The sequence below is a fragment of the Oryctolagus cuniculus genome, chromosome 13 (assembly GCF_051225735.1).
Source record: "Oryctolagus cuniculus isolate XC-2025 breed Fujian yellow rabbit chromosome 13, ASM5122573v1, whole genome shotgun sequence".
NCBI classification, from domain to species: Eukaryota; Metazoa; Chordata; class Mammalia; order Lagomorpha; family Leporidae; genus Oryctolagus; species Oryctolagus cuniculus.
In genome coordinates this window covers 112,399,463-112,424,345 of record NC_142879.1, presented here as the reverse complement: position 1 = coordinate 112,424,345, position 24,883 = coordinate 112,399,463, and the positions used below count along the sequence as shown (strand labels likewise).

At 41.6% G+C, this 24,883-nt stretch overlaps 2 pseudogenes; one reads left to right on the top strand and one right to left on the bottom strand.

Annotated features, from left to right (window-relative positions):
• Positions 1–614: 614 nt before the first annotated feature.
• Positions 615–11,193, bottom strand: LOC149122875 (ubiquitin-conjugating enzyme E2 D3 pseudogene; annotated as a pseudogene).
• A 912-nt stretch (positions 11,194–12,105) lies between these two features.
• LOC138848119 (uncharacterized) lies at positions 12,106–23,827 on the top strand (annotated as a pseudogene).
• Positions 23,828–24,883: the final 1,056 nt, after the last annotated feature.

Below are 24,883 nucleotides of genomic sequence, written 5' to 3'. Positions count from 1 at the left end.
GTAATCTCCCTATGCTCCAGTCATGAGTTTCCAAGGCTATGGAAGCCCTCTGAGTTCTCCGATTCTTATCTTGTTTAGACAAGGTCATAGTCAACATGCTTCACTTTTTAAAATAAATTCTGAATCTTGGGAATCTGTTCAGTTGCAACTACCTTGCAGTTTATTTTTTTTAAAGATTTATTTATTTATTTGAAAGTCAGAATTACACAAAGATAAAGAGAGACACAGAGAGAGAAATCTTCCATCCACTGGTTCACTCCCCAATTGGCTGCAATAGCTGGACTGCTTTCCCAGGCTATACCAGAGAGCTGGATCAAAAGTGGAGTGGCCGGGAGTTGAACCAGCACCCATATGGGATGCCAGCACTGCAGGCGATGGCTTTACCTACTATGCCACAGTGCCAGCCCCTACCTTACAGTTTCAAAAGCAGCTATTGTCCAAAGCTGGAAGAACAAAGTATTCTCAGATGAACATATCAATGAATGAAGGGAGTTAAAAAAATTTTTTAGAAGATGAGATCTGATAGGGAAGCCACCAGATAAGAAAATCAAAAAAGAAACAGTAATTTAAGTTTACTTCAGCTATATGCAGATTATTCTGAATTTAAGGTAGCATCAGATGGCATACTTCTGAGTCCATTCCCAAGGTATTCTGTTGTATTTATCTCTGTTTTATAGATTTGTGCAATCTCTAGCACTAGGGGTTTGTCTGGATTTGGATCACATAGCAGTGAACAAATGGATAAAAGAACTTTAGAAATTATTAAAGCATTAGACCACTGTGATCTTAGAATATCGAGACAAATGCTGCCATTACTGTTAACATTTGGATAATAAATTCTTGTTGTAAATGCAACATTAAGTGATTTGAAGGGGGTAGTCTGTAGGAAAATGAATTGCCAAAAAGAATACACTGTCATGATATGAGCTGTCCCATAATTGTGACTTGCTAGTGAAGCACATCATCCCAAACTGGACCTGCAGAACATCGTGCCAGAAGGTCATGGGCCAAATCACTGAATTCCTTATTAATCCATTTCAGTGCTATAGTCTGTGCTTTCAGTCTGGTTCCTCTCTCTCAGTGTGTGCTCAGAAGTCTGGCTAAAACTTTTGATTATCCAGGCAGCAGGGAAGGATTGTCTCTTGGTCTCACATTGGCTCTGCCAAACACAGGCGTCTCTTCACTGCTGTGTATCAGTCCACTAACGAGGCTGTCACAAGCATGGGACGAAGCTAAGGATAGCAGGGGACACTTTATTGCCCACATGCAGGGCTTAGCAAATCTGAGCCACCCCCCAATGCATTTTTTTTTTAAAAAATATTCAGGATATATAAGTCTGTTTCCATTTATGTGAGAAAAAGATGAATCCATACAGAGATGGAGACATAGAAACAAGGCTGCTTTTACTTTTCATTTTTTATACTTTCATACTAATTGGTTTTTAATTTAAAAGTCATAGCTGTGAATAATTTGTAAAGACCTTGTCTAAAATGAAATCTTTTAAAGATCCAGTTTAGAGATTAGCATTGTAGTGTAGCAGGTTAAGCCTTTGCCTGTGATGCTGACACTTCATATGAGCACCAGTTCAAATCCCAGATGCTCCACTTCCAACCTGGTCCCCTACTAATGCACATGGAAAAGCACCAAAGGATGGCCCAAGTGCTCAGACCCTTGTGACTTATAGGGGAGATACAGATGGAATTCCATGCTCCTGGCTTTTTCCTGGTCCATGTTCAGTCATTGCAGTCACTTGAGAAGTGAACCAGCAGATGGAAAAACTCTCTCTCTCTCTGCAATTCTACCTTTCAAATATATACACATATATCTTTTAAAATATCTGGTTTAAAAATATTTTAAAAGAGAGCATGGTACAGCTGAAATGAACCTCTTGGAATCTGTTACCCTCTCTAGCTCCTCTCAGTGGCACCAGAGGCCCCACTACTACAATTTGGAAGTTCACAGCTGCATATGTGGCTTCAGAGCCCTTAGAAGTCCTCCATGCACCTAGGCCATAGGCCGTCTACTGCTGCGGAGAGATCCCACCTAGATCTTAATTGCTCATCCAGAGAAAAAGAATCAGATAAGTGTTAACAGTCACAGAGGGGAGGGTGGTTGCAGGAGCGAATTTTGAGAATTGTTTTCCACAGGTTAGTATCGAAATAAAAAGCTAGGCAACAATTTACTAAGAGGCAGAAACATTTATTTGACAAAAGCATCTGGTCCAAGAGAAGACGAGGCAGAGTGCCTGAGCAGGACACTGGCTTTCAGGAAGTGCCCAGGGTTTTAAGGCATTACTTTTTTTTTCCAATTGGATCATTCTGGGAAGTGTCCATTGGTCAGGGGTTTCACATATGAATGTTGATTAGCTTGGGGCTCACAGAGATTGTGTGGGTCTCCTGGAGACAGGCTGTGTTCTCCTTAGAAGCTCAAACCCCTCTTCTGCTAGCTCAGGGTGAAAGATTGCAACCACACTGAAAGTGTGATTTAAAGCTGCAAGGTCACACATGCATCATGAGAAGCTATTAGTGGGGGAGATGCCAGCTGGTCTGGAAACAAGCTTTCCAGTGACAGATGGCAGTCCACTTGTGAAGGAATTCTACCTACATCTGAGGGACTCACAGACCCTCAAGCCTCACTGGACAGCCTCAATAAAGCCCCATTTGTTCTTAAATTGCCTCTAACCAGACAACCTCCTTCCACTTAGCACAGCCTCCCCTGTATGCCTTCTCACCTCTCTTCATTTCCCCTAGTTTAGACACACAATTATGAGACATTCTGGCTCACTGAAGCCTTGAACATGTCTGTTTGGCTGACTCATGTGTCATATAACCAAAGCTGCTCTGATCCTGGTCCTGTGGAGCATCATTTCCTTGACCAAACATTTGTATGTGGCAGAAGAATCCAATCATTCAAGTAATTAGGCTCCAATTCTGACCCACTAATGACTAGCAAATTACTTGAATGATGTACCTCAGCTTCCTTATTTACAAAGTGGGGTGAGAATGGTAAATGCTTTCTAGCCTTCCGAGAGGACTGGGGAGGTGATATATGTAAGTGTCTGCTGAGCATCTATGTTATATCACAATTGTAGGTCTGATAGAAACAAAAGGCATCAAAGTCAGGATGCCTCTGTCATGGAGTTTGAGGTTTAGTGAGAAAGACACAATTCAGTTTTCTGAAAAGAAATGTCAACCAACAAAGGGTAAGAAATAACAAATGATTGCACACTTGGTTCAGTGTGTGACAAGTAAATATTTGGTGCATTTTCAAACTAAGATATGCACCTGAAAGTTCTTAGGCAAACAGGAGGTTAGTAGCCAAAACAGCTGAAGCAAATGCTGGGAAGATTGTAATCCTGTAGTTACTCAGCCAAGGAGGAATCGGAGTAAGAACCTGCATGCTAGGAAACAAATAGCTTGCTGTAAAACACGCTGAGTGTGCTGTCCCACCAGGCACCCCATCTTGCAAGACCATTCATAGTCTCCCCTCTCAATGCACTTCCTGTGTCTTGAGTGGAAAGGTGAGGCTGTTTCTCACAACTTGAGGGCTCATCTGGGATCTCTGTGCCTGAATGGAGTGGGGGCTCTAATAGAGGGGGAGACACATCCCATCCAATTGCATGTGGCCTACTCTATCTGGGTGCCCCATCTCACTCCAGAAGCCTGAGACTTGTTATTTGGAGGACAGCAGAGGTGCCACAGAAAACAAAAAGCAGGTACTGCAGCAACCAAACAACCTCACATGTGAGCTGAGTAGGAAAAATTAGAGTCTAAGTATTGCATTGGTAGTTGGGCATTTTTGGAGGTCAAGCATATGTCACTGACACATATCCCAAGTATGAGGCAAGTGTGGAGTCCTGTTCTACAGTTTCATTCTCCTTCAAGGAAAACAGCTGGGCATGGGCCAGTTGGATCCCAAGATGTGAAGGAAACCTCCACTACAGAGGTTTGAGCTCAAGAAAAATTTGGGGTGGTGTTCAAGAAAGCTCCCTTATGGGAGACTGAATACACATGTCCAAGGAATCTCCATTATGGGACATTGGGCACACAGGAAAACTCAGACACAGAGATCAAACTGGGAAATAAAAATTCCAGGTCTAGGGAAAGGAGAACTGAGGAGGCTCTCTCTGACATTTCCCTGGATAGTCTACTGGGGAGAATTTTGGAGTCCTGGGGGAACACCTCTCAGACCAGGAACAAAGAAAAGCAAAACAACGATTAAGTGTTGATGCTTTATTTGACTTAAAGATCCAATTTATGAACTCTCAGTCTTTTGATCCAAGTTTGGCTCAGAGGAAGATTAAATATACCAAGCTCTAGTATTCTTAATTTTGTAATTAAGAGGTGGCTTGATAGGCCAAAGAAATGCAAAAGATAAAGAGCAGCACAGAAATTTTTCAAAAGAGTAAAAATAAAAGGCAAAATTCATGATTTGCACTGTAGAAGAGACAGTTAAAAAGAGAGATTAGATCAGAATACTCCTTGCAAAAGATGGGGAAATCCCAAATTTCAACAAATAACTAGGAGTGAAATACAGAAGGGAATTCCTAAAACTGTAAATGGATGTTATAGAACCGGGAGTAACAGAAGGAGGGATTCCAGATTCCAATATTTACCATGAAGCTTTACTGAAGCCTCAAATCTATTTGGCCAGGTGTTAGGAAAGTTCTGGGGGAGTTCCAACCTTCCACAGAGACTCAATTGCTACAATATGTAGATGATCTTCTTTTTAAAGATTTATTTATTTATTTATTGGAAAGTCAGAGGTACACAGGAGAGGAAGAGACAGAGATCTTCCATCCATTGGCTCACTCCCTGAATAGCTTTAATGGCCAGGGCTGGGCTAGGTGCAAGGAACTTCTTGATTTCCCACGTGAGTGTAGAGGCCTAAGGACTTAGGCCATCTCCTGCTGCTTCCCAGGCATATTAACAAGGAGTTGGTTCAGAAATGGAGCAGCTGGGACCCACACAGGTATCCATTTGGGATGCTGGTATTTCAGGTGGCAGCCTAATCCATTATACCACAATTCCAGCCCTGAATGCTTCCTTTTTCAAAGGTGTGACAGACCGTTGGATTATTCTAATTAATAAGTAGACAGAATCCAGTGTGTACATTAATCAGAGACAAAGAGAACTTGGCAGATTGCTTCTTTCCAATTATTAAACCACAAATATGTATAGCATCTCCACAGTAAGGATGTCTTATATTTACTAAGCATTAGATGTTCAGTCACTGCATGCCATATCTTGACTAGTCCCCAGTTAAAGCTTTCTGGTTCTTGTGGATGCTCCCAGCTATCCCTAGAAAGATCTCAAAACCTTCCCACTCACCTTTATCTCAGGCCAATAGCTTTCTTGGCCTATTCAACATGAACATATTAAATGCCCTATACTATGGAATTCAACATCTACTGATTAAGGGATGGCATTGTGCTTTATCAGGTAAAGTCACTGCCAGTGACACTAGCATCCCATATAGGTGCTGGTTGAAGTCTTGACTGTGCCATTTCTGACCCAGCTCCTTGCTAATGCTCCCAGGGAAGCAATGGAAGATGACCCAAGTGCTTGGACCCATGTGGGAGACCCAGAAGAAGCTCCTGTCTCCTGGCTTCAGTGTGACCAGCCCTGGCCATCGTCTCTGCCTTTCAAACAAAACAAATCTTCTTTAAAATTTACCAATTTTAGACTTTTACTAATTATAGGTTATAGTGTGAAGCAATTTACTGTTATGATTTATAGTAGTATGAAATCTGTGAAATGATCAGCCCAAAGATCTCGGGGAACACTTTGATGCTAAAATTATCGTGGGTGAATAAAGGAATTCAATGGACTACAAATAACTGTAGATTATAATTTTATTTTTCTAAGTTATTTAGAGTCAACCCTCTGTGAAAACCATGAAACAGCCTATAACTTCTAGTCTAAATCTATCTCTCTGGCATTCATGATCAGAGGGAGTTCCCCAGAAGTTCTGCAAAGGAGAAAAGATGGTTAATTTATTAAGCACTTCTCATTCTTTTTTTTTTTTTTTTTTTTTGACAGGCAGAGTTAGACAGAGAGAGACAGAGAGACAGAGAGAAAGGTCTTCCTTCTGTTGGTTCACCCCCCAAATGGCCACTATGGTTGGTGCACTGTGCTGATCTGAAGCCAGGAGCCAGGTGCTTCCTCCTGGTCTCCCATGCAGGTGCAGGGCCCAAGCACTTGGGCCATCCTCCACTGCCTTCCCAGGCCACAGCAGAGAGCTGGACCAGAAGAGGAGCAACTGGGACAGAATTGGTGCCCCAACTGGGATTAGAACCTGGAGTGCCAGCACCACAGGTGGAGGATTAGGCTAGTGAGCCATGGCACCGGTCACTTCTCATTCTTAAAGTCATAAGGTCCTTGCTATTTCCTATATAATGCAGTCACATTAGAAAGTATCAAGGGGGGTTGGTGCCATAACTCACTTGGTTAATCCTCCACCTGCAGTGCCAGCATCCCATATGGGTGCTGAGTTCTAGTCCTGGTTGCTCCTCTTCCTGTCCAGCTCTCTGTTGTGGCCCAGGAGGGCAATGGAGGATGGCCCATGTGCTTGGGCCCCTGCAACCACATGGGAGAACGGGAGAACAGGAAGAAGCACCTGGCTCCTGGCTACAGATTGGCACGGCGCCAGCCATGGTGGCCATTTGGGGAGTGAACCAATGGAAGGAAGATCTCTCTCTCTCTCTCTCTCTCTCTCTCTCTCTCTCTCTCACTTTCTATAACTCTACCTGTCAAATAAATTAAAAAAATAAGAAAGTATCAAGGAAGGTGGCCAAGATGTAATAGATAAGATACCTTATGATAAAAAAGTAAGAAAACATATGAGGCAACTTCAAAAATCACATACAAATATAAATGTTATTTGTTTACATAAGCTCCATGAAGTTCCAGACATTTTTAAAACAATGATACTTGGCATTTAGTTCATTTGCAAACAATTGTGTCTCCTAGTAATTTGACCATGTCAATGCAGGGTTTTACATTATTAACTAAAGAAAACTGAATGTTCTTTAAAGATTTTTAAGATTCTAGTACAGGGGCTGGTGCTGTGGTGCAGTGGGTTAAAGCCCTGGCCTGCAGTGCCAGTATCCCATATGGGTGCCATTTCAAGTCCTAGCTCCTTGCTCTGCTTCTGATCCAGCTCCCTGCTAATGTGCCTGAGAAAGTATCAGAGTGCTTAAGACCCTGACCCCATTTTGGAGACACAGAAGAAGCTCCTGTTTCCTGGCTTTGGCCTACTCATCCCTGGTCATTGCAATTATTTGGGGAGTGACCCAATGGATGAAAGACCTCACTCTCTCTGTCTCTCTCTCTCTCCCTCTCCTTCTCTCTCTCTCTGTATGTGTCTGCCTTTCTCTGTAAATCATTCAAATAAATAAAGTGAATCTTTACAAAAAAGATTATAGAACAAAAATAAGTCAGAATAGGCCAAATGAGGTGTGTAATATAGATGCATAACTACTTCCTGTAGAAATAGTTACAAAATTGTTCTTGTTTGATGAAAGAAATGAAGAAACATTGTCATGATGAAGGACTGCCTAGTGAAGATTGCCTACATGTTTTCCTGCTAAAGCTTTGGCTGACTTTCTTGAAGCTCTTTCCAAGTAAGTGATGTAAGCATGCTCAATGATCATTCTCCAGAAATACAACAAGCAAAACTCCTTGAGCATCTGAAAAACCATTTTCATGACATTTACTCTTGATAAATCTGTTTTGTCTAAACCATTTCCCACTCTGGTTAGCCATTTTTTCATTGGGTTTTGTCTTCCGGATCATTTTGCTAAGTCTATATTTCATCTCCTCTTAAAAATTCTTCCAAGAAATACTTCAGGGACTACTGAAATTTTCCATAGAAAATTCTACTGTTGTCTGAAGTTGATCTAGGTGCATCAAGTTTAGAACTCATCAAAGAGTGTTTGCTCCATTTGAGCTTTTTTTTAAACTTTTATCGAATAAATATAAATTTCAAAAGTAAAACTTTTGTCTTTTTGGTTTTTTTCAACTTTTAATAAATATAAATTTCCAAAGTACATCCTTTGAATTATAGTGGCTTTTCCCCCCATAACCTCCCTCCCACCCACAACCATCCTATCTCCCACTCCCTCTCCCATCCCATCCTTAATCAAGATTCATTTTCAATTATCTGTATATACCGAAGATCAACTTAGTATATACTAGGTAAAGATTGCAACAGTTTGCATCCACATAGATACACAAAGTATAAAGTACTGTTTAAGTACTAGTTTTACCATTAATTCACATAGTACAACACATTAAGGACAGAGATCCTACAAGGTAAGTGTACAGTGACTCCTGTTGTTGATTTAACAATTGACACTCTTATTTATGACATCAGTAATTACTTGAGGCTCTTGTCATGAGCTGCCAAGGCTATGGAAGCCTCTTGAGTTCACAAACTCCAACTTTATGTAGACAAGGCCATAATCAAAGTGGAAGTTCCTTCCCTCCCTTCAGAGAAAGGCATCTCTTTCTCTGATGGCCTGTTCTTTCCACAGGAATCTCACTCACAGAGATCTTTCATTTAGGTCATTTTTTCCACAGTGTCTTGGCTTTCCAGTGTCTTGGCCTGAGAAATTCTCATGGGCTTTTTAGCTGGATCTGAATGCCTTAAGGGCTGATTCAGAGGCCAGAGTGTTGTTTAGGGCATTTGCCATTCTATGAGTCTGCTATGTATCTCACTTCCCATGTTGGATCATTTTCTCCTTTTTAATTTTATCAGCTATTATTAGTAGACATTAGTCTTGTTTATGTGATCCCTTTGACACTTAATCCTATCTTTATGATCAATTATGAACTTAAACTGATCACTTTGACAAGTAAGATGGCATTGGTACATGCCACCTTGATGAGATTGATTTGGAATCCCCTGGAACATTTCTAGCTCTACCATTAGGGACAAGTCCGAGTGAGCATGTGCTGAACTGTACATCTCCTCCCTCTCTTATTCCCACTCTTATATTTAACAGGGATCACTTTTCAGTTAAATTTAAATACCTAAGAATAATTGTGTATTAATTAAGGAGTTCAACCAATGATATTAAGTAGAACAAAAAAATACTAAAAGTAATAAAATAGTAAGTTGTTCCTTGACAGGACAAGAACTGATCAAGTCATTGTTTCTCATAGTGTCCATTTCACTTCAACAGGTTTCCTTTTAGGTGCTCAGTTGTCACTGATCAGGGAGAACATATGATATTTGTCCCTTTGGGACTGGTTTATTTCACTCAGCATGATGTTTTCCAGATTCCTCCATTTTGTTGCAAATGACCAGATTTCATTTTTTTACTGTTGTATAGTATTCTATAGAGTACATATCCTGTAATTTCTTTATCCAGTCTTCTGTTGATGAGCATTTAGATTGATTCCATGTCTATTGTGTATTGAGCTGCAATAAACATTGAGGTGCAGACAGCTCTTTTATTTGCCAATTAAATTTCCTTTGGGTAAATTCCAAGGAGTGGGATGGCTAGGTCATGTGGTAAGGCTATATTCAGGTTTCTGAGGAATCTTCTATTTGAGCTTTTGAGCCAGAATTGTGAAACATGAATCAGATATCTGCAGTGTTGGCCATTGTTTCTTTTTTTATTTTTTATTTTTTTTTATTTTTTGCCAGGCAGAGTTAGACAGTGAGAGAGAGAGAAACAGAGAGAGAGTTATAGACAGTGAAAGAGGTCTTCCTTCCATCGGTTCACTCCCCTAATGGCCACTACGGCTGGCGCTGTGCCGATCTGAAGCCAGAAACCAGGTACTTCCTCCTGGTCTCCCATGTGGGTGCAGGGACCCAAGCACTTGGGCCATCCTTTGTTGCCCTCCTGGGCCATAGCTGAGAGCTGGACTGGAAGAGGAGCAACCAGGACTAGTACCCGGTGCCCCAATCGGGACTAGAACCTGGGGTGCTGACACCACAGATGGAGGATTAGCCAAGTGAGCCATGGCCCTGGCTGGCCATTTTTTCTAATGTTGATCATCAGTACCCTTTGATTAAGTCATAATCAAGGTGAGGTTTTTCCACAAATTGATATAGATGATCTGACATTGTAGGGTTCACATTCAACATTGTCTTTTTCCTTCTTAAAACAATTAATTCTTTTGTATTTTGCTGATTCCTTTGAGGTATTGTCCCCATACACTTTTTTTTTTAACAAATGATCAGTGATTTCACCATTCTTAAACCCAAGATTTACCATCAATTTGATATTTATTTTTGCTCAAGCTTAGCAGAATTTGTGTTGCTCTGATAGGGGCTTTTTCCTAATTGATGTCTATTCTTGTTAGTGCTTCAAACTATATCCTTTTAAGACATATCATAACAAGGTAGGGTAGACACCAAAACATCTTCAAACAGAGGCACTCACAGGACCCTGGCAGTTTATGAAATAGAAAAGTTCTAAAACCAAGTCTAAAATTTATTTTTGAAATCCATCAGAAGAATCAAATCTCCTTCAACTGTACAATGACACTATTTTAACATAAATGGCAGTAACCTTTACTTAAAATATTTTAGTATGTTGACTCTAGAGAAACCATAAGACATGCAATTAAACTTTTAAAACATAAGGTTGACATCTCAACCCATCATAGAACATATTGTTGCTTTCAATAAAGCCATGTGAAATTAAAGAGAGCTCTTCAAAGCACCAAACATCTAAATACACATGTATTTTTTGGAACTGATTTTTGAAATTATTCACATCAATTATTCTCATAAATATTCTACAAAGTGTGTCTAGACTTATAGAACATTCACAGTTTGTGAAGGATGGATGTTATTTGAAGATTTCTGATGGGCATGTTGTATTTTCCCAACTAGACAGAAATAAAGTTTAATACCTCCTCTTATGTGCTCATCAGTCCCACTATTTGTTAAGCATCTGGCACAGTACTAGATACATAATAATGGTGCTAAAAATGTACATTTTTCATTACTAAATACTGTACAAGTGTTTTATTTACCTTCACAGCTGTTCACATGAATGAGGAAACCAGCCATACAGCCAGCAAATGGCAGAGCTAGAATTCCCACACAGTTTATGTGATTCCCAAGCCCTTGAGCCCATGCCCACATTGCACTGGTGCCCAGTAAGTGACTCACCTCCTTCCAATTTCCTCCTATCTTCAAAATGGATTCTTGTGTTCTGGTCATCACTGACATAGTTATCCAAACTAATGCTGAAAGGGCATCCTGTGACTTCATGTCAAAATGAAATAGATAAACACTTTTATAGTCAATCTTCAATTCTCATAACAGTTTTCCAGCAGTCCCACTTCTAGAGATGTAGCTAAAGTATATACTCACACAAAAATAAAAAATAATGCTCAAACTGTACTTAGTAATGCCTACTACAGCATTGCTTGCAAAGAAAATGACTGGAAATGACCTAAATGCCCATGACTAAGAGACTGGCAAAATATTTTTTCAATGCAAAACTATGTGGTCCTAGAAAATAATAAGATAGAGATGTGTGTATGGCTGTGGTAACAACTGTAACAAATATTGCATCAAAAAGAAAAGAATATTATATGGAATACAACATCACTATTGATTAGTTAAGCTACATAAAATTTATACAGTAAATTTTATAGATAAAATCTGTAACAGTAAGTCATTTTGAATGTATTTCCCAATTTATCTTCCTTTACCAATAAAACTGCTTCTGTCTCTGAACTTGTACTCAGCACTTAGATTAAGACCTAGCAGCAAAGTTGAGACAGGGGAAGATTAGCCATAGTAGAAGTCCATAGCAGACAGGAAGGAAATGAAAGCCTCACCTCAGGGTTGAGGGACTGTGGGAGGAAGAGAGAGCTGTTGAGTTGGCAGAGGGTTGGATGTGTATGATGAAAACTCTGCCTCCCAGGAGGCTCTTGCTCCTTTTCTGACTGACTTGAAGACACTGTCTCTCATGGCCTGTGGCACACTGCACATACGAGGTGTGCTGAGACAAACAGCCCAGTTTGGTGGGCAAGTTCTCCCTAGCCGCAGGATGGCAAGGGGGTGTTTAGGTCCCTATGTCTCTTGAGTGCTCAGTTTCTCAGGGCATCTTCCAAGGATGGGGTGTGGGGAAAGATGAGGCAAAGGATCATCCAGCCCTGTCACAGGGAACTGCAGCTGAGCCAGGCTAGACCCAGCCAGGGGAGCACAGCCTCAGGTATACTGGCATCAGGCTTTAAAAGCAGACACCGGTAGGCTGACCAAAGGCACAAAATATGGCTATACCCATCCCACAGGCACAACTAAGAGCCAGGTTAAGTTCCTCATGGGGCTGTATTGAGAAGGAGTGCTAAAGGATGGAGCAGTCTCTGGAAAGGCATTGAGTCAAAGTGCCTAGTGAGGGAGCACTAACAAGAAAAAAGACAGCCTATCAGAGTAAACAGAGAGCTGCAGTTTGTATATCCATATGTAGGGAATGAGTCAATCTGTGGCCCACTACCCACAAGTACCTTGAACAAAATTTCAAGAATACTTAGGTCACTTCTAGGAAGTGGGACTGGAGGTCAAAAGATGTGAAAGGAGGGAAATTTTAGTACATTAGCAGAGAATTTTTAAAAAGAGATTTGTTTATTTATTTGAAAAGCAAAGGTACAGAGAGGGAGAGATATCTACCAGCCAGGGTTCACACTCCAAATGGTCATAATGGCTGCAGCTGGGCCTATCCAAAGCCAGGATCCAGGTGTCCCACATGCATGCAGGGGCCCAAGTACTTGGAACATCTGCTGTTTTCCCAGGTGCATTAGCAGGGGCCTTGATAGGAAGTAGAATAGCCAGTACTGGAACCAGATCCCATACAGAATACCAGCATCACAGATGGCCGTTCTACCCACTACTTTACAATGCTGGATCCAGCAGAGAATTTTTAAGCATTTTAAATAATAAAACATACCTAAAGTTGTACTGATGAAACTTGTATTCCTTAAAATAAATTTTAAAAATCAATAAAAAAGAAGATAAACAAACATCACCAGAAAATGTGGCAAGTTCCACTTCCACTTTATGCTCTATTTCTGAATAAACAAATTAAAATAGATCTTTGCTATAAACCAATGACTTCCTATATTTAGTTGATCATTGATGAACTCCAGAGTCATTTCCAAATGAAAAGGGATTCAAATTTGTGAGTTCATCACATTTACAGCTCACTGAATCAGTAGTGTCAGATTAACTCTTGTATTGCACATCTCTGAAGGAATTCCCAATATTAATGGATTAGCCTTATTAAATATCAATGTCTTCATTTATTCCATAAGTATTTTTGAAATTTATTACATAGTGGGTACTTTGATAGAAACTGATATATAGTGCTGAATAAACAAAATCCACATTCCCAGGAATTTCCATCCTAGTGGGAGAGAAAATGAACACACAGGCAAATTGCAACTACTGTAATCTCAGTAAGTGGGACATGTGATGATAAAAATCAATCAGTAAATTAGAGATGGGACTTGAGCACCTCCTTGACTTGCATCCTCTGGTCTGCTTTAAGAAAAACCAGGAGGAGAAGAAAGCTAGGCATCAGAAGCAATGTAAACATAGGTGGCAGGCCTATTAAAGGTTGCTCTGTACAGCGATCTGCCCTCAAAGAGACCCAGCAGGCCAGTCCGCTACAGTGGCTTTCAATGTGGTAATCCTGGGATTCAGCAGAAATCCACTTATGAAGAGCCCTGGCAGCTCTGCCAGCCAAGAGTTGGATCACTGGAAATGGAACTGCCCTGGAGTTGAAGGATGCCCAGTTCAGAGCCACAGATCTTGCAAGCTACAAGCTGAAAAGCCCTTCACTTGGCCAAGTTTCCAAAGTGACCACCACTGCTGAGGGTACAGCCACGCAGAGTCAGTAACGTTGCAGGCAGAAGATGCCACTTGCCTTAACCTGACCACCTCTCCTCCCAAGCCAGCTAGGTAATGGAAGTCAACAGGCTGCCTTCCCCAAGGAGGTTCACACCTCCCTTAGGCTGTACCCCATGTGAAGAGATAGATAGGTCTGGGCCTTATAACTTACAAGGCCTTAAAGCTCACCAGATTATTATCAGGCCCCTTCTGTCAGTTCTTTCCTTTTTTTAAAAGATTTATTTTATTTACTTGAAAGTCAGAGTTACACAGAGAGACAAGAGGCACAGAGAGAGAGAGAGAGAGATTGATCCCCCATCTGATGGTTTACTCCCCAATTGGCCACAACGGCCAGACTGTCAATTTCTATTTGGCTTACACAGCACCTTTCTTAGGTCCTCTAATGATGACTCTGTCCTTTGTATCTAGCCCACTTAGGGCCTCATTCCTTTGTAATCATAGCCTCTACTCTAATATCAAGGGTTCTACTCCCCACCTGTGTGTATTGATGGTCCTTTCCCCTACTTAATGTTGTATTGTTGTTCAGAATTTCTCTACAGACAAACCCCTCTACCTGAAAAAGTTGAGTGGCCTTTCTCCTGATGTTGGTTGGGATCAGCTTTAAACCACATTTATCACGCAGTCCTCACAAGGGTCCAGAGACCCCCCCCCACCATCATTTCCTCTCCTCTATGAAATCCTCTCATTACCTGGTTAATGCCACTCTCAGGATCATTGGTTGCTATTCTCACCCTGTCTTTTATACTACAGTGTCTGTTTAAGTGTTTACAGGAGTTGATAATGGAATGAACCAAGGCATTCAGCAACCAGGCGGTCAACCAAATGCTGTTGCTGCTACAGGGATATACTTGGCTCCCTGCCCAGGAGACAGTGGCTTGAGACATTGCTCCATGCCAGTGAAGAGTATCTCATTGCCCTGTTCCAGCAGGAAGTAGCTTTAAAGACAGATCATCGTCCCTCTAACCCTCCTGGACTTTTGGGACTAATGTATTCCCATACAATTCCTGCTTCATAAAAAACTAAAAGGGGGGATGTTAGTAAAATGGTACAATCTTATCTATGGTGTAAACTACACCCTGACACCATCCTAGGCTCTAGCCCCCACTGCCATTGCTGGAAGCCAGGTGGTTACATGGCTCAACCATTGGTGTCAAGCTCCACTCCCATCCTAATGGGATTTGCTGCTCCTACTTCCCTGCCTGCCCCCTGGCAAAGTTTTAAAAGGACCTATCTCTTTCTCTCCATCTCCTGATCTCTGTCTCTCTTATGCTCTTCTTCTCCCTCTTTTCCTTCTTTTCCCCTTCCCACTGGTATGTTGGGTTTCCCCCAATAAACTCTTTCCCTTAAAAAATCAATCAGTAGGGGCTGGCACTGTGGCACAGTGGGTTAATGTCCTGGCTGGAAGCACCAGCATCCCATATGGGCACTTGTTCAAGATCCAGCTGTTCCACTTGCAATATAGCTGTCTGCTATGGCCTGGGATAGCAGTAGAAGATGGCCCAAGTCCTTGGGCCCCTGCACCTGCGTGGGAGACCCAGAAGAAGCTCCTGGCTTCTGGCTTTGGATCAGTGCAGTTTCCAGCTGTTGTGGCCATCTGGGGGTAAACCATTGGATGGAAGACCCCCCGCCTCTGCTCTCTCTGTGTAACGCTGACTTTCAAATAAATAAATAAATCTTTAAAAAAAATCAATCAGTAGGGTGGCACTGTGGCTCACTTGGCTAATCCTCCACCTGCGGCACTGGCACCCCAGGGTTCTAGTCCCAGTCAGGGAGACAGATTCTGTCCCAGTTGCTCCTCTTCCTGTCCAGCTCTCTGCTGTGGCCTGGGAGGGCAGTGGAGGATTGCCCAGGTGCTTGGGCCCTTCACCTTCATGGGAGACCAGGAGGAAGCACCTGGATCCTGGCTTTGGATCAGCGCAGCACGCCGGCCCTTGGTGGCCATTTGGGGGGGTGAACCAATGGAAGGAGGACCCTTCTCTCTGTCTCTCTCTCTCACTGTCTAACTCTGCCTGTTAAAAAATCAATCAGTAAAGAAAATAAAGTTAGTAGGTGTAGGGATTTTATTGAACTGTATTCTTACTGGACTTCAAGGAAGTAGTTGTCCTTTAATAACATACTTTGAAGGAAAAATAAATCCAATGTTGGTCTCTGATTCTTTAAAGACTTATTTATTTAAAAGGAAGACTTACAGTGGAGATGGTGGGGAGTGAGAAAGGAAGACAGAAAGGGAGAGGGAGAAATGCTTTTAGCTACTGGTTCACTCCCAAAATGACTACAGCTGCCAGGCTGGTCCTTGCTGAAGCCAAGGAGCCAAGAACTCCATACAGGTGGCAGAGGCCCTAGCACTTGGGTCATCATCCCCTGCATTCCTGGGCACATTAACTGGGAGCTGGATCAGTAGCAGAGCAGCCAGGACTCAAACTGGTATTGTATGGGTTGCTGGCATTAGGCTGTGGCTTAACCTGTTGTGACACAATGCCAGCCCCTTTTAATAACATTTTAACAACATGAAACAGCACTATAGAAGGAATGCTACTGCAAGTCTGCCGCAAAACATGATAAGATAGAACAAATTATGGGAGTATGAGGAAGGTAGAGCATTTATCTGAAGTTTCTTGCATTTGGAACATTATAGGGCATGAAATTAGCATGTAAATGTGTGAAAGTAGAGGTTTTATTTATTTATCTATTTTAACTTTTTATTTACTTATCTGAGAGCAGAGACACACAGAGAGGAATAAAGAGAAAGAAAGAGCTCCCATCCTTACCAGAAAGAGGGAAGTCTTCCATCCATTGGTTCACTCCCCAGATGATCACAATAGCCAGAATTGTGCTGATACAAAGCCAAGAGCCAGGAGTTTCTTCAGGGTCTCCCATGCAGGTGCAGGGGCCTAACGACTTGGGCCACCTTCCACTGCTTTCCCAAGCCGTAGCAGAGAGCTGCATTGGAAGTGGAGTAGCCAGGACTCAAGCCAGTGCCATAGAGGGTTGCTGGCACTGTAGGTGGCAGGTTTACCTGATTTGCTACAGTACTGGCCCCAAGATCTAAGAATCTTAACTTATAAAACCTCTCCTAAAATTGTAGATTAGGATATCTGACAAATGTGGATCTGAATTGTGCTTTGCTTACCTTCTAGCCATGTGAATTAATTGACTTCTCTACCCTTTAGTTTCCCCATACATAAAATGTAGATTAGGGGCCAGCATTGTGGCGGATCAGGTTAAGTTGTCACTTGCAATACTGGCATCCCCATATCAGAGTGCTGGTTCAAGTCCAGGTGCTCTGCTTCTGATTCAACTTCCTACTAATACACCTGAGAAGGCAGTGGAAGATGACTCAAGTACTGAGTTCCTGCTACTCACATTGGAGATCGGGGTGAAATTTCAGGAGCCTGGCTTTGGCCTAGCATTTGCTGCCATATGGGGGAGTGAATCAGTGGATGAAAGAAAGATCTCTCTCTCTCTCTCTCTTTGTAACTCTGCCTTTCAATAAATAATAAACCTTTTAGAAACTTGGATCAGGGCCGGTGCCATGGCTCATTTGGTTAATCCTCTGCCTGTGGCACCAGCATCTCATATGGGCACCAGGTTCTAGTACCAGTTGCTCCTCTTCCAGTCCAGCTCTCTGCTGTGGCCCAAGAAGGCAGTGGAAGATGGCCCAGGTGCTTGGGCCCCTGCACCCACATGGGAGACCAGAGGGAGGCACTTGGCTCCTGGCTTCAGATCAGCATAGCTCTGGCTGTAGCAGCCATTTGGGGGGTGAACCAACAGAAGGAAGACCTTTCTTTCTGTCTCTCTCACACACTGTCTAACTTTGTCAAATAAGAAAAAAAATAAACTTGGATCACTTAGAAATGTGGATGAATAGATTTGTTTAACTGACTTTCTTGACTATTTGTCATGTGGGTGACACTGCTAGATTCCAGAGACATAAAAATGAATACTATAAAAGACTTCACCTTCACAAAATGCACACTCTAGTGGGTGAGAGCCACCTACACCATCCTTCTAACACTGCACAGCAATCCCTCTAAACAGAAGCGGTTGTTGGCATCACACCTGTGGTAGAGATTGCAGGCACTCTTCTATGTCCACTTCTCCTTTCTTCTGGCTTTGTACTTGCATCAGACCTTAGACCTCTGAAATCAGGGCCATGTACCAGTGCTAGTAGAAGTCTGAGAGTACGGGTATCAGGGGCACTTTGAAACCAATACGTCTCATGGCCAGAAAGTCACCCATTTATATTCTCTTCTACTGCCACAATAGCCAAGGAAGTCAAGTGCTCTGAATAGTACAATTACAGGATGGAAGAGACTCCACGAACTCCATCAGCAGAGCTTTTAGAGGATCTGCCCAAGAGAATGACCTAGACCTGCAGCCAAATTTGACTGGCTAAGCAACAAACTTCTGTTAATTTACCAAGAGTTACTGGTTGTAAATGACTACAGCATGCTCTTGTTTCACTAATTCACAAACCGCCCTGCAAAAGACATTCTGAAAAAGCCAAAGAGCAGTGAGTACTCACTGGTGAGTGGAATAACAGCCAGAAGAAGAGGTGAAGAAGGACCATGAGAACAGAAGGAGGCAGTACAAGGGCCCTGAGGATTGACAGGGCCTGGAAATTGGGGAAACTGTAGGTCGTTCAGGTGAGCTGGGATACAAAGAGAAAGGATGGGGACATGGGAAGACAGAAGAGGGAAGTTAGAGCAAACTGGAAGGCCTGTGGGCCAGGTTAGTAGCTTGTATTACTAATCAGTACTGTATCATGGGGAACATGGGAACCATGGGGCTGGGGGGAGGAGACTTTGAGCAAAGGCTGACATGCTCCTCTGTGTTTAGAGAAGGGATTGAGGCAGGACTAGAAATAGGCAACCAAGATCAAAGTATACCGCTTATGGAAAGTACCTCCTATAGTATCTGGCAGACAGAAATATGTGGCTCCCCTTTTCCCTTCTTCTTCTCATTTATTAAGGTAATTGGAAAAACTAGTCCTCTCTGTAATTCAGAAATCTTAGTGATGGAAAGAAATGCTTCTTCAAAAATAAATGCTTTATTATATAAAAAAGATATACACAAAATGTTCATTAAAAATGGAATTGAAAAATTAAATTTAAATTTAAAAAGTTTACTTCTTCACATTTCAGTGAAGATCAAGACACTTTTGTGAATCAAGATACTTTGCCATTTAATTCACCCCTAAGAACTGAGGTTTCTGGGAATTTAAACATGGTATTGCTGGATTTTTACATTAGTAACTAAAGAAAACTGCATGTCTTTAAAAAAAAGTTTTAAGATTATAAAACATAAAGAAGTCATAGGGAGCCCAAACAGAATTATGGTATAGATGCCTAGCTATACCCCATGGAAATTCTCACAAAATTACCCCTTTTTGATGAGATAAATGAACCAATGCATTGTTGTAGTGCAGAGATACTCCTTGGTGAAGCTTTTCCAGGTGTTTTTCTGCTGGAGCTTTCAGATGTGATCATTCTCTGTTTCTACTTTGACTGGACCACTTCCACCTCTTGGTAGCCATTGTCTTGACTGTGCTTTGACTTAGGAATCATACTGGTAAATTCATGTTTCATCTTGTATTGTTGCAGGATGATGAAAGCCATCTCAGTTCTTACCTCACATTAAAGAAGAATTTCCATGCAGACAGGGACAGTGAGCAAAGCAAAATTTATTGAAAGTGAGAATCCCCTTGTTGCAGCAGTGAGGAGTGGGGTTCCAAGAGAGCATCTCCCAGTTAAGCCTGTGAGGGCTAGCCATTTTATACATACAGTTGCTCTCTCTGGTTGCTTTCTGAAAACCATTCCTAGATTTAACCAATCAGGGAGGATTAGACTAACAGCCAATCACAAAGCAGGGATAAAAAGCAATCAGAAGGGTAGAATAGCAACCAGAGGGGGAGGGTAACAATTAGAAGACTAGAATAACCAACCAATCAGGAGCAAGACCTACAATGCTGTGTAGTCTTCTCTTGGCATAAAACTAAGTGTGGTTAAGACAGCTTCCAGGGAGAAGCAAGCACTTTGTCCACTCTTCAAGGGCTTTTGTCCCTTTCTCACTCTGATAGGGAAATGACCTAATGAGTTACCTAGTGTAACTCCTCATATTATTGCAGTGTTTGCAAGAGGTGCTTTTAGTTAAAAATCTTCTATTGAAAACAATATTTCTATAGCTGTTCTGGGAACAACAGTTTTTGCACACCCACTGAACAAGAATGTTAGTCTTTGGTTTTTCTAGTCAGAATTATGTAAGCTGAACAGTGGAGATGTCTGTACTGTTGGCTCTTGTTTCTGTTGCTATTCATCAGTCCTCTTCAATTAGGGTATGAACAAGCCTAATGTTATCCTTGCAGATTGATGTGGATGGTCTGCCACTGTGGGCTTCATCTTTAACATCACCTCAGCCCTTCTTAAATAAATTTACCCCTCATAAATTGCTGATTTCCTTGAGGCCTTGTCCACATACAATTGCCACAAGGCATCCATGGGGTTGCCATTTTCCCATCCATGCTGCACCATCAAGGTAGTGTTCATTCTTCTTCTCCTGCAGAATTCCTGTTGCTCTGATAAGGGCTTTTTCAAATTGATGTCTTAACCTTCTTAGTGCCCCAAACTAGATCCTGGGCAAACAGATTGTGACAAATTACTATTTTATTTTGATGCAGATTTTTTAAATCTACACATACTTTTTCATAGTGTGCATTTCAATGAACTTCCTGAGGAGTAGCTCATATTATAAGTTATTTACAAAATGGAAGGCTATGTTACCTGACTGAGGAGCTGTCCGTATTATAGCATTAAGTGAGAAAAGCAAGTTGCAGAGTAATATACATTGCATAGTTCCATTACTGAAGACATAAATAAATAAGCAAACACATAGTTCAACCTGTTATAGTTCCATTACTGAAGACATAAAATAAATAAGAAAATAGATAATTCAACACTATTCATGTATGAAACCTATTGGTATCCAGTTTTTGAGCCTGTAGCAGCATAAGAAATGCACTGTGGGCTATTAATAACAGTCACTTCTAGGGGTTTGTAGTATTGTCATAGTTCCAATAAGCATATGTTACTTTTATATATTTTAATTAATGGAAACCTTAAAAGAAAAGCATCATTCTAAAGAACTGAAAATGGCAATGCATGTCCTATAGAAATTGTCAATTTCAATCTTAAAACCCGACCTGTTGGTGCAAAGATTTCTCTTTTCAGTCCAAGTTTCCTTTACTTGCTTGAATTGAACTGCTTTAAATCTAATGTGCTACCTTGAGTTCTCTGTGATTATTAATTCCAATGGATTAAAGACTCTAAGGGGATTTACATAGATTCAGACTTTCAGTGATGATTGCTCTCTGAGAAGAATCCCTGCTCACTTTTAGGAAATATTCTCATCATGAATATAAATTACAGTACTTTGAACTTGTGGGATAAAGGTAATCACCTTCCAAAGGACTTGTTGACCTTAAAAGAACAATGACATGCAAATAAAGCTGAATCAATGAAAATTCTCTCAGGTCAGGTACCAGGGTCTGTAGGAGGTGCTGGTGAATCAAACCTAAGTCACTGAAGAAAGGCACCAACCTTAGGTATAGAGAACCTGAATTTAAGTGTCCCATGCTTTCAATTTCCAACCTTTTCTACCAAGAATTATGAGAAACAGCAGTCTGATCTTTCCAGTATATGATATAAGCATGCTAAATTCCATCCAAATGGAAATGTCCACTAGATTGTTTCTAATTCAGAGGCTACAGACATAAATTTGTGAGTCATCTATAGAAAGAGAGTAAAAAAAAAGTCACACATGGGGAGCTGGCCCATGGAAGACACATTGAGAGGAGTATCTGACTCAGCATTTTGATTAATATCTCAAAGTCCCTAAGTTCAAATCTTTTTTAAAAAGTTTATTTGAAAGACACAGTGGCAGAATGAGAGGGAGAGATTTGTCTCACCCACTGGTTCACTCACCAGATGGCTGTAACAGCTGGGACTTGGCCAGGCCAAAACCAGGGGCCAGTATGTGTGTTTATATCAGGGTAGGGCAAAAGTAATTCATCGTGTCACATGAATCATAGTCTGTGTTTGCCGATATTTTAAAACCTATTGTTTCCTACTTGAAAAATCATTAACCTGTCTGTGTAGGCTAAATAAGCCCCTTTCACTTTTTTAAGATTTATTTTTGTTTATTTGAAAGAGTACAGAGTGAGAGGAAAAGACACAGAGGAGAAGTCTTCCATCTGCTGATTCACACCCCAAATGGCTATGACCAGAACTAGGCCCAGCAGAAGTCAGGAGCCATGAGTGTCATCCAGATCACTTGCATGGGTGGTTGGGCCCAAGTACTTTGACAACTTTCTGCTTCTTTTCTAGGTGCATTAGCAGGGAGCTGGATCAGAAATAGAGCAGACTCAGGGTCAACATTGTGGCATAGTGGGTAAAGTCACCCACTTTTATTGGCAGCACCCCACATGGGCATTACCTCTTGTTCTGGCTGCTTCACTTGGATAAAGCTTCTGGCTTTGGTTTTGGCATGGCCCAGCACTGGCCTTTGAAGAAATCTGGAGAGTGAACCAGTGGATGGAAGATCTCTCTCTCTCTCTCTCCCTCCCTCCCTCCATCTCCCTCTTTCTCTCTCTTTCTTGCTTTTTCTCTCCCTCTCTCTCTCCCTCTCCCTCTCCTCTCTCACTCTCTCTCCCCCATCTCTCCCTCTCTGTAACTTTGAGTTTCAAATAAACAAATAAATCTTTTTTTAAGAAGGTATATCAATCCGATTATCATTTTTTTTTACAGGCAGAGTTAGACAGTGAGAGAGACATAGACAGAGAGAAAGGTCTTCCTTCTGTTGGTTCACCCCCCAAGTAGCCACTACGGCCGGTGCGATGCACTGATATGAAGCCAGGAGCCAGGTGCTTCCTCCTGGTCTCCCATGTGGGTGCAGGACCCAAGCACTTGGGCCATCCTCCACTGCCTTCCCCGGCCACAGCAGAGAGCTGGGCTGGAAGAGGAGCAACCGGGACAGAATCCGGTGCCCCATCTGAGACTAGAACCCGGGGTGCCGGCACCACAGGTGGAGGATTAGCCAACTGAGCCATGGCACCAGCTCAAATAAATAAATAAATGTTAAAAAAAAAAGTTGTGTGTCTGTGTCAGACTTGGCTGCAAGTGGTTTGCTGAGCCTATTAGTACCCTGAGCAAGATTCACGCCACTACCCGTGCCCTGCAAACACATCTCTGTCAGGAACGTAGTGGACAACACCAGGTCTGAAGACTTATGGTGAAAATTTTGTTGTTATGATCCTAAAGTTCATGTGTATGTTCCACTTGATTTCTACATTCACCATCCAAGAGGATTTGCTTACATTCAATTTGAGGATGCTCATGATTCCAAAAATGCTTTACATAACTTGGACAGAAAATAGATTTGTGGGCATCAAAAATACAATTTGCACAGGGCAATCAGAAGACACCAAATCAGAAGGAAGCCAAGGAAGGGAGGAATGTGTATAGTTCTTTATGTCATGATGATTTGACAAATATTGATGTTCTAGAATCTAATGTTATGAAGGGAGAGCAAGAAGTCAGTCTTTTAATTACAAGTATAAATCTTATAGCCCTAGAAACAGTAGACTGATTAGAAGACTTCACAGTAGCAGAAGCCGTTCCAACATTGTTAGATTCAAACACCAAAGATCGTGATATCCCAGCCCAATAAATAATTGGAGACTAAATCACATTCTAGATCTGCATCTCACAAAAAAATTAAAGGCACCCCTAAAACAGGTTCCAAAACACATTATAAGTCTTGCTCAAGTGATGAAAAGGAACCAGGGAGAAAAGGACTACCTAAATCCAAAGTTCAGTCAAGATCACAGTCTAGGTCTAGGTCAAAATTTAGATCAAGATCTTAGACTAGTCCTAAGTCCAGTGGCCACTGATAATATAAACCATGATAATCTGTAGGCATATATCATTATTTTACTCATAGTGTGGTTTACTTAAATTATCAGAAGTACAATGTTGTAATGATACTTTAGAAATACTTGTTAGCCTTCCATGTATCCAGTTATAATTAAAATGACATGTTATTTAGAAGCCACTCTGAAGAGTCCAATTTACTTAATGTCATGGGCAGGTACAAATTTGTGGGGTCGGCCGGTGCCACGGCTCACTAGGCTAATCCTCCATTTTGCGGCGCCGGCACACCGGGTTCTAGTCCTGGTCGGGGTGCCGGATTCTGTCCCGGTTGCCCCTCTTCCAGGCCAGCTCTCTGCTGTGGCCAGGGAGTGCAGTGGAGGATGGCCCAAGTGCTTGGGCCCTGCACCCCATGGGAAACCAGGATAAGTACCTGGCTCCTGCCATCGGATTGGTGCGGTGCGCCAGCTGCAGTGCGCTGGCCGTGGCGGCCATTGGAGGGTGAACCAACGGCGAAAGGAAGACCTTTCTCTCTGTCTCTCTCTCTCACTGTCCACTCTGCCTGTCAAAAAATTAAAAAAAAAATAAAAACAAATCTGTGGGATCTGCAATTTTCTCAAAGATTCTCATTATGCTTGAAGTATTCATTGAAAAGATGTTGATTGACTTGAATTTGTAACATTGTCTTACTAAAAATGAAATTTCATCTCCATATTTCATAGAACTGGAAACCTAGAGCTGTAGCTTGCTAATAAGATAGATTAATTTCTTCTTTTTTTTTTTTTTACAGAAGATCAGTTTAGTATACATTAAGTAAAGATTTCAACAGTTTGCACCCCCATAGAAACACAAAGTGAAATATACTGTTTGAGTACTCGTTATAGCATTAAGTCTCAATGCACAGCACATTAAGGACAGAGATCCTACATGAGGAGTAAGTGCACAGTGACTCCTGTTGTTGACTTTACAAATTGACACTCCTGTTTATGGCATCAGTAATCTCCCTATGCACCAGTCATGAGTTTCCAAGGCTATGGAAGCCCCTTGAGTTCTCTGACTCTTTTCTTGTTTAGACAAGG